This window comes from Phalangium opilio, unplaced genomic scaffold (genome assembly GCF_054372755.1).
Source record: "Phalangium opilio isolate 3A_F unplaced genomic scaffold, DU_Popi_V2 ptg000060l_1, whole genome shotgun sequence".
In the NCBI taxonomy this organism is placed as follows: Eukaryota; Metazoa; Arthropoda; class Arachnida; order Opiliones; family Phalangiidae; genus Phalangium; species Phalangium opilio.
The window spans coordinates 2,580,338-2,588,157 of NW_028324177.1; positions in this window are offsets into that span (position 1 = coordinate 2,580,338).

A 7,820-nucleotide genomic window follows, 5' to 3' on the forward strand; every position below is an offset into this window, starting at 1 on the left:
TACTGAAGACATTAAAATGTACTGAAAAAGTACAATTGTACTACTCAGTACATGATCACCACGAACTAACTCCTCTTTGACGCGTTTTACATCAGCTGCTGACGTCAATGATTGCGAGGAGGGTGCCTTTTTCTTTAAAAAAGAGTCCGCGATTCTTTACAGTCCCTTTAATTTAGGATATCGGCTGTTTGTTAATTTGGAACTAAATAATGCCAATAAAATGATTTAAATCCTTCGGATTAATTTTGAAATGCATTAAATTCTAATATTAATTATATATGTGTCTGTGTAATTAATTTATCGTAGAAAAGCGTGTAAGTTTTGGCCTTGCTAAAGCAAGTTTTAAACACTTGCCACGGGAAGGCAGCATACTCCGCACATGCTCACGATGTTAGTCTGTTTATAAGATAACACGGAACTTCAAGTGTCACTAGACAGTAAATACCTCCAAAATGAAGAGTTTGCATTTTTACCTCTCCGAGTGACGTATGTCACGGAGAGGTATTACACCGGCCGTGTCTGTCTGTGTGTGTGTCTGTCTGTCTGTGTGTGTGTCTGTCTGTCAGACCCCACGTGACCGCGTTCGCAGTTTACAAATCGGAGCAAACAAATACCCGATTTCCGGAACGCGTTCGCGGTTCACGGAAATTTGGCCATTCATCTACCAACACCAGTCTTTACTTATTGGCTTCTAAGGACCACAATCTGCTAGTCTTTGTCCGTCCCACATGGACACTAGTCGGTACTTGCTTGCTTCTATGCACCACCATCTTCTGTTCTTCGTCAAGTTCACCTTGACACCAGCTTCTATGCACCACCATCTTCTGTTCTTCGTCAATTCCACATTGACACCAGCTTCTATGCACCACCATCTTCAGGTCTTTTGTCCATTACACATGGACGCCGGTCAGTACATTCTGGCTTCTTTTCCTCCGTCATCGTTTGGTTTCAAGATATACGCGGCGATCGGCTAGGGTTACGAGAAACGTCTAGCCTCCCAATGGCAGGGCTTCCACCATCGGTTCACGCGAATGCGTTTTTATCTATTATTTGGTTTTAAGATATACGCGGCGATCAGCTAGGGTTACGAGAAACGTCTAGCCTCCCAATGGCAGGGCTTCCACCAAAGGTTCACGCGAATGCGTTTTTATCTATTATTATAATGGAAACGAATCGTATATATAGCCCAAAATTTGAAGAAAGCGGGCAAGAGGGGTACCCTTCACTTTAAACGTCATTATTAGAAAAGTTTCAAAAGATAATAGGAATAACTTTATTTTAAACGATTTAACTATTATTAATGTTAATTATTGAAGATTAAAATAATGAAAAATAATTATATTTATTTAAATATTAAAGATAAACCTCTCAAGTACCGAAGTCGATTAAATCATTGCCTCCTATATCTATCAAAGCCCGTGCATTGCGTCATGTTTCCTACATTGCCTCCTCTATCTATCAAGGCCCGTGCATTGCGATATATTTTATTCATTGCCTGCTATATCTATCTAGGCCCGTGCATTGCGTTATATTTTAAACAACAACCAAAATGAGAAGCTCCTCTCAAAACCATAATAATTTCTTTTTCTCTGTATAGAGCTATTTCAGAGGGGGTAATGGCTACGTCACCAATGCTATTTGCCCATAGAGAAAACCCTCACAAAATGTCCGCCCTACACTCAAAGGCAGGCCCAATTTTCGTAGCAGACGAAATTCCCCCCCCCTCACTGAAATAGCTCTATAAAAATGAAAATACGGATAATATTTTCGGCAATTGATAGAGGGAGCGCCCTTTACAATTTTGTCCAGTACGACCCTACCTAACCGCTGAGGATGCTGGGAGAACTACGGTGCCGTAGGTGGGGGTACACAGGCAACGCTATAGGTATGGGGGTAATGGCTACGTCACCAATGCTATTTGCCCATAGAGAAAACCCTCACAAAATGTCCGCCCTACACTCAAAGGCAGGCCCAATTTTCGTAGCAGACGAAATTTTTCTCCCACTGAAATAGCTCTATTAAAATGAAAATACGGATAATATTTTCGGCAATAGATAGAGGGAGCGCCCTTTACAATTTTGTCCAGTACGACCCTACCTAACCGCTGAGGATGCTGGGAGGACTACGGTGCCGTAGGTGGGGGTACACAGGCAACGCTATAGGTATGGGGGTTTCCACTCCATTCCTCTCTCCTTCAAGATGGAAAACCCATACGCCGATTCGCGGGACAAGTGACAGTGTTGCCAAGCTATGCATTTTCAAAACCACAAAATAGTGAAACGTTGCTTGTCCACTTAAGGTAAATACAATTAGTCTTTGTCAACTGTTACCGTTTTCCTACCCCCATATATGGAAATTATTCTATGAATAATGTTTAACTGTTTTTTCATACGCCCCCCCCCACCCCTAGTTTGAAAGAGACCTTTTTTACAAGCTGGTGTTAAAAAAATTAAACGGCGAAAAAAATATTTGACAATCTAAGAATATTTTTTAAATATAAACAAATGCTGTTTAGTTTATACGCCCTCGATTTGTGAGAGACCTTTTTTACGCACTTTTATCATTCCCTAGTTTGAAAGAGACCTTTTTTACAAGCTGGTGTTAAACAAATTCAACGGCGAAAAAGTATTTGACAATCTAAGAATATTTTTTAAATATTAACAAATGCTGTTTAGTTTATACTCCCCCTATTTGTGAAAGACCTTTTTTACGCACTTTTATCATTCTTTATTTGAATTTCAAAGGTAGTGCTTCATAATTCAATCTTCTGTAATAACTTTCTTCGGAAAATTATATTTCAAACGTTACAGAGTCTTGCAAGGGGATTGCTTTTGCGGATTTTTGTGAGTATTTAACTGAATAATAAAATGGAGGAAGATAATAATGTAAGTAAAGAGGAAATCAGAAAACGAAAGGCAAGGGAAAGAATGAGGGCAAAAAGGTCAGATCCCGAATTTAGGAAACGCGAAAATGAAAGGAGAAGAGCTTTAGCCGCGGAAAAAAACTCTTTCGGGAGCAGGTTCTAGCACACAAAATGTTTGTCCTACCACGAGGCCAGTTGGCCATGATCGTACGAAAGATAATGCATTAAATAAATGTTCTATTGAAAGTACTGTAGGCGTAGGCATATCTATTAATAAGGAACCCAATAATGTACAAAATGTTAATGCTAATATTAGTGAAATCATCGAAAGCGATGAACAAGTACCTTGTACGTCCCATGGTAATGTCTATCCGTTAGAAAGATTAAGAATCTTGAGACAAAATGAAGAATGCAGTAAGAGGGAGTCGCTAGGTAAGGGGAAAAAGCGAGAGAATGAGTCAAATTGTGAAATTGAAAATCAGGGTGGAATATTTACCAAGAAAGTAAAAAGGGTTGATGAATGGTATAGATCAAGCGAACGTGTAAGAAATCAGTTAAGTAAGGCTACTGAACGCCAAGATCCAAAGTATAGGGAAAGTGAACGTGATAGAAACCAAGCGGCTAAGGCGGCTAAACGCCAAGATCCCGAATTTAAAGATAAAGAACGTGATAGAGACCAAGCGGCTAAGGCGGCTAAACGCCAAGATCCCGAATTTAGAGATAAAGAACGTGATAGAAACCAGGCGGGTATGGCGGCTAAACGCCAAGATCCCGAGTATAGAGACACTGAACGTGATAGAAATCAGGCAGGTATGGCGGCTAGACGCCAAGATCCCGAGTATAGAGACACTGAACGTGATAGAAACCAGGCGGCTAAGGCGGCTAAACGCCAAGATCCCGAGTATAGAGACACTGAACGTGATAGAAATCAGGCGGCTAAGGCGGCTAAACGCCAAGATCCCGAGTATAGAGACACTGAACGTGATAGAAATCAGGCGGCTAAGGCGGCTAAACGCCAAGATCCCGAGTATAGAGACACTGAACGTGATAGAAATCAGGCGGCTAAGGCGGCTAAACGCCAAGATCCCGAGTATAGAGACACTGAACGTGATAGAAACCAAGCAGGTATGGCGTCTAGACGCCAAGATCCCGAGTATAGAGACACTGAACGTGATAGAAACCAAGCAGGTATGGCGGCTAGACGCCAAGATCCCGAGTATAGAGACACTGAACGTGATAGAAACCAGACGGCTAAGGCTGCCAGGCGTGAAGATATAGGTTTTAGAACGTCTGAACGTTCTAGAAATAGATCTTCAGCCGCAGATAGGCGAGCAAACCCCTCGGTTATAGAGCAGACCTATTTTGATAGCATTAAAGACGGCCCAACGTGGCCGTGTGAAGGATGTTCAAATCTTTTTTTTAAGTCATCTGGCACCATTGTAAAGTCCATAGATTTTTTGTCAGTCCCTGGTATTGAACAAAGAGAGTTGAATGATGAAATATTTTTGTGTAGTACTTGTAATAAAAGCGTTAAGAGAAAGCAAATTCCAAAATTTTCAAGGGAAAATGGATTTGTGTTTCCTGAAATACCTGCGCAATTAAGTAACATAAGTAATTTAGAAGAAAGAATGATATCACCACGAATACCATTCATGCAAATACGAAGGTTAGGGTGTGACCAACAACGTGGTATTAAAGGAAATGTGGTTAACGTCCCTATAAATGTAGAGTCCACCGCCTCGGTTTTACCAAGGTTACCTCGAGACACGGATACTATTCAAATTAAGTTTATGAGAAGAATGCAGTATAACACACCCTATTTGTACGAAACTGTGAGACCCAAAGTCATTTTAGAGGCCCTTAACGTTCTGGTAAAAACGCCTTTGTATGTTAAACATGGAATTACCGTTAAGAGTGACATATTAGACCCCATTCCTGAAGAACTTGAATTTATTGTTGACGAAAATGACCGTCAGGTAAATCAAGTTGATGTTTCAGGAGATAATCCAGTAGCGCCAATAAACGCGGGTGACTCCCATAATCCCCCTGGACATAATCCCCCCAAAAATTTCCCCCCGTCCAAATGGGCATAAGACAAAATCCCCCCATTTGCAGACAAAATCCCCCCAAACTGGAGACAAAATCCCTCCCAAATTGGAGACAAAATCCCCCGCTTACGGAACGAAATCCCCACCTTGGAGACGAACCCTTCAGGGGTCATTCCTATTTTAGAGGTCGTTTTCCACAGTGGAAATTTTTTTAGTAGGATAGTAGTAAAAATAGTAGTATTCCCCCTACGAGGAAAAGCGGAACCAATGATGGAGAAAATAGTATGAATTGCCGACTAACCATAAATTTTCGCCTTTTCCAAAATATTGCTGACTAACCATAAATTTCCGCCTTTTCCAAAATATCGCTGACTAACCATAAATTTCCGCCTTTTCCAAAATATCGCTGACTAACTATAAATTTCCGCCTTTTCCAAAATATCGCTGACTAACCATAAATTTCCGTCTTTTCCAAAATATCGCTGACTAAGCCTAAATTTCAGCCTTTTCCAAAATATCGCTGACTAACCATAAATTTCCCCCTTTTCCAAAATACTGCTGATAACCATAAATTTCCGCCTTTTCCAAAATATTGCCGACTAACCATAAATTTTCGACTTTTCCAAAATACTGCTCATAACCATAAATTTCCGCCTTTTCCAAAATATTGCTGACTAACCATAAATTTCTGCCTTTTCCAAAATATCGCTGACTAACCATAAATTTCCGCCTTTTCCAAAAATATCGCTGACTAGCCATAAATTTCCGCCTTTTCCAAAATATCGCTGACTAACCATAAATTTCCGCCTTTTCCAAAATATCGCTGACTAACCATAAATTTCCTCCTTTTCCAAAATATCGCTGACTAACCATAAATTTCCGCCTTTTCCAAAATACTGCTGATAACCATAAATTTCCGCCTTTTCCAAAATATTTCTGACTAACCATAAATTTCTGCCTTTTCCAAAATATTGCCGACTAACCATAAATTGCCGCCTTTTCCAAAATATTTTTGACTAACCACAAATTTCCGCCTTTTCCAAAATATCGCTGACTAACCATAAATTTCCCCCTTTTCCAGAATATTGCTGACTAACCTGAAATTTCCCCCTTTTCCAGAATATTGCTGACTAACCATAAATTTCCGCCTTTTCCAAAATATCGCTGACTAACCATAAATTTCCGCCTTTTCCAAAATATCGCTGACTAACCATAAATTTCCGCCTTTTCCAAAATATTGCTGACTAACCATAAAATGCCGCCTTTCCCAAAATATTGGAATTTTGGAAATAAGTTAAAACAAAATCAGTAGTTTACTTCTTTTGGTTTAGGAACATTGTTTGCAATACCTTTCACTCTTGTGAATTATACTTTTGCATTATTATTGAAGATAATCTTTGGATTTGGGCTTCCGTTTACCTTTACTTCTAAATGCCTATTATCTGGGGGATTTTCAATAAAATGATCCTTTCGGTAGGATTTTGTTAAACAGTTTTCCTTTTGGGGGATTTTGTCCTGGACGTTTTCTCTGGGGGGATTTTGTCCTGGACGTTTTCTTTGGGGGGATTTTGTACAAACACGTCTAAAATCGGGGGGAAAATGTCTTGGCAAATCCAAAATAGGGGGATTTTGTCCGGGGGGATTATGTCCAGGGGGATTATGTACGAGACCCCAATAAACGCAGAGGATGATAGCGATGATATGTGGAATGAACCTAACGAAAGTAGTTCGTTAACAGTTGGGAATCAAGATACATTATTAGTTTCTTTAAGTAATTTTTTGCCAAGTAATACCATGCATGTTAAGTTTGCTCCCGGTGAAGGTCAAACCCCAATGTCTTTACTCTTTGACGAGGATGCGGAAGAATTGTCATTCCCGAGCATTTACGTAGGTCAAAAAATGAATCTTAAGGTTAAGGGAAGTTTTGGTGATATTTTTAAATGGGAGCTTCGTAGTATTGATAGGCGCTGTGCTAAAAATCCTTCGAAATTGTTTTACTCTTTTGTCAAATTAGAAACCTTGAAAGTTAGTCAATCTATACAGGTTTGCATGAGGAAAACTAAAAGAACAGATGGGTCGAATTATACTGCTGGACTTTTAGCTTCTGCAGGTTCTCTTGATGGTTTAATTAAGCAGGATGATGGTTTTAGGGTTTTAGAAAGACTACAGAGCTCGCCTTCTTATTGGCAACACAGACAAAAGGAATTGATGGGTATGATTAGACAGGTTGGTACGGCTACCTTTTTCATAACGTTTTCGGCTGCCGAAAGTAAATGGCCTGAGCTACTGAATATTTTGAGACTAACCTCTGGGCAGGAGAGTTTACCTAACGATGATATTAGCAATTTAAGTTTTTCTGAAAGAGCAAAACTGATTCAGGATGATCCTGTTACTTGCGCTAGATATTTTGACCACCGTTTTCGGGCTTTGCTTAAGGCTCTACAGAAATTAGGTCCTCTTGGCGTTATAGAAGACTATTATTTTAGAGTTGAAATACAGCAAAGAGGTTCGCCCCACCAACATGGTTTGATTTGGATAAAAGATGCTCCAAAACTTAAAACTGATCTCTCAAATGTTAAGGAAGTAGAGGAATTTATTGATAATGTTATTTCTTGTGCTGCTGAGCACAATGACGATCATTTAGACTTGTTAACACTATTACAAATTCACAAACACACAACGACTTGTAGAAAGAAGGTCGATAATAATTCCGTTTGTCGTTTTGGAATCCCGTTTCCACCTATGCCCAGAACCATAATTTACGACCCTGGTTTAAGAGAGCCTGGTAGCGTACAGGAAGAACTCAGATGTAAGGAAAGGTCAAAGAAGTTGTATGAGATGTTGCAATCGAAAGAAAAAGAGTTTTGGGTAGATAGTTTTGAGGAGTTGCTAGCTAAGTTGCGTATAAC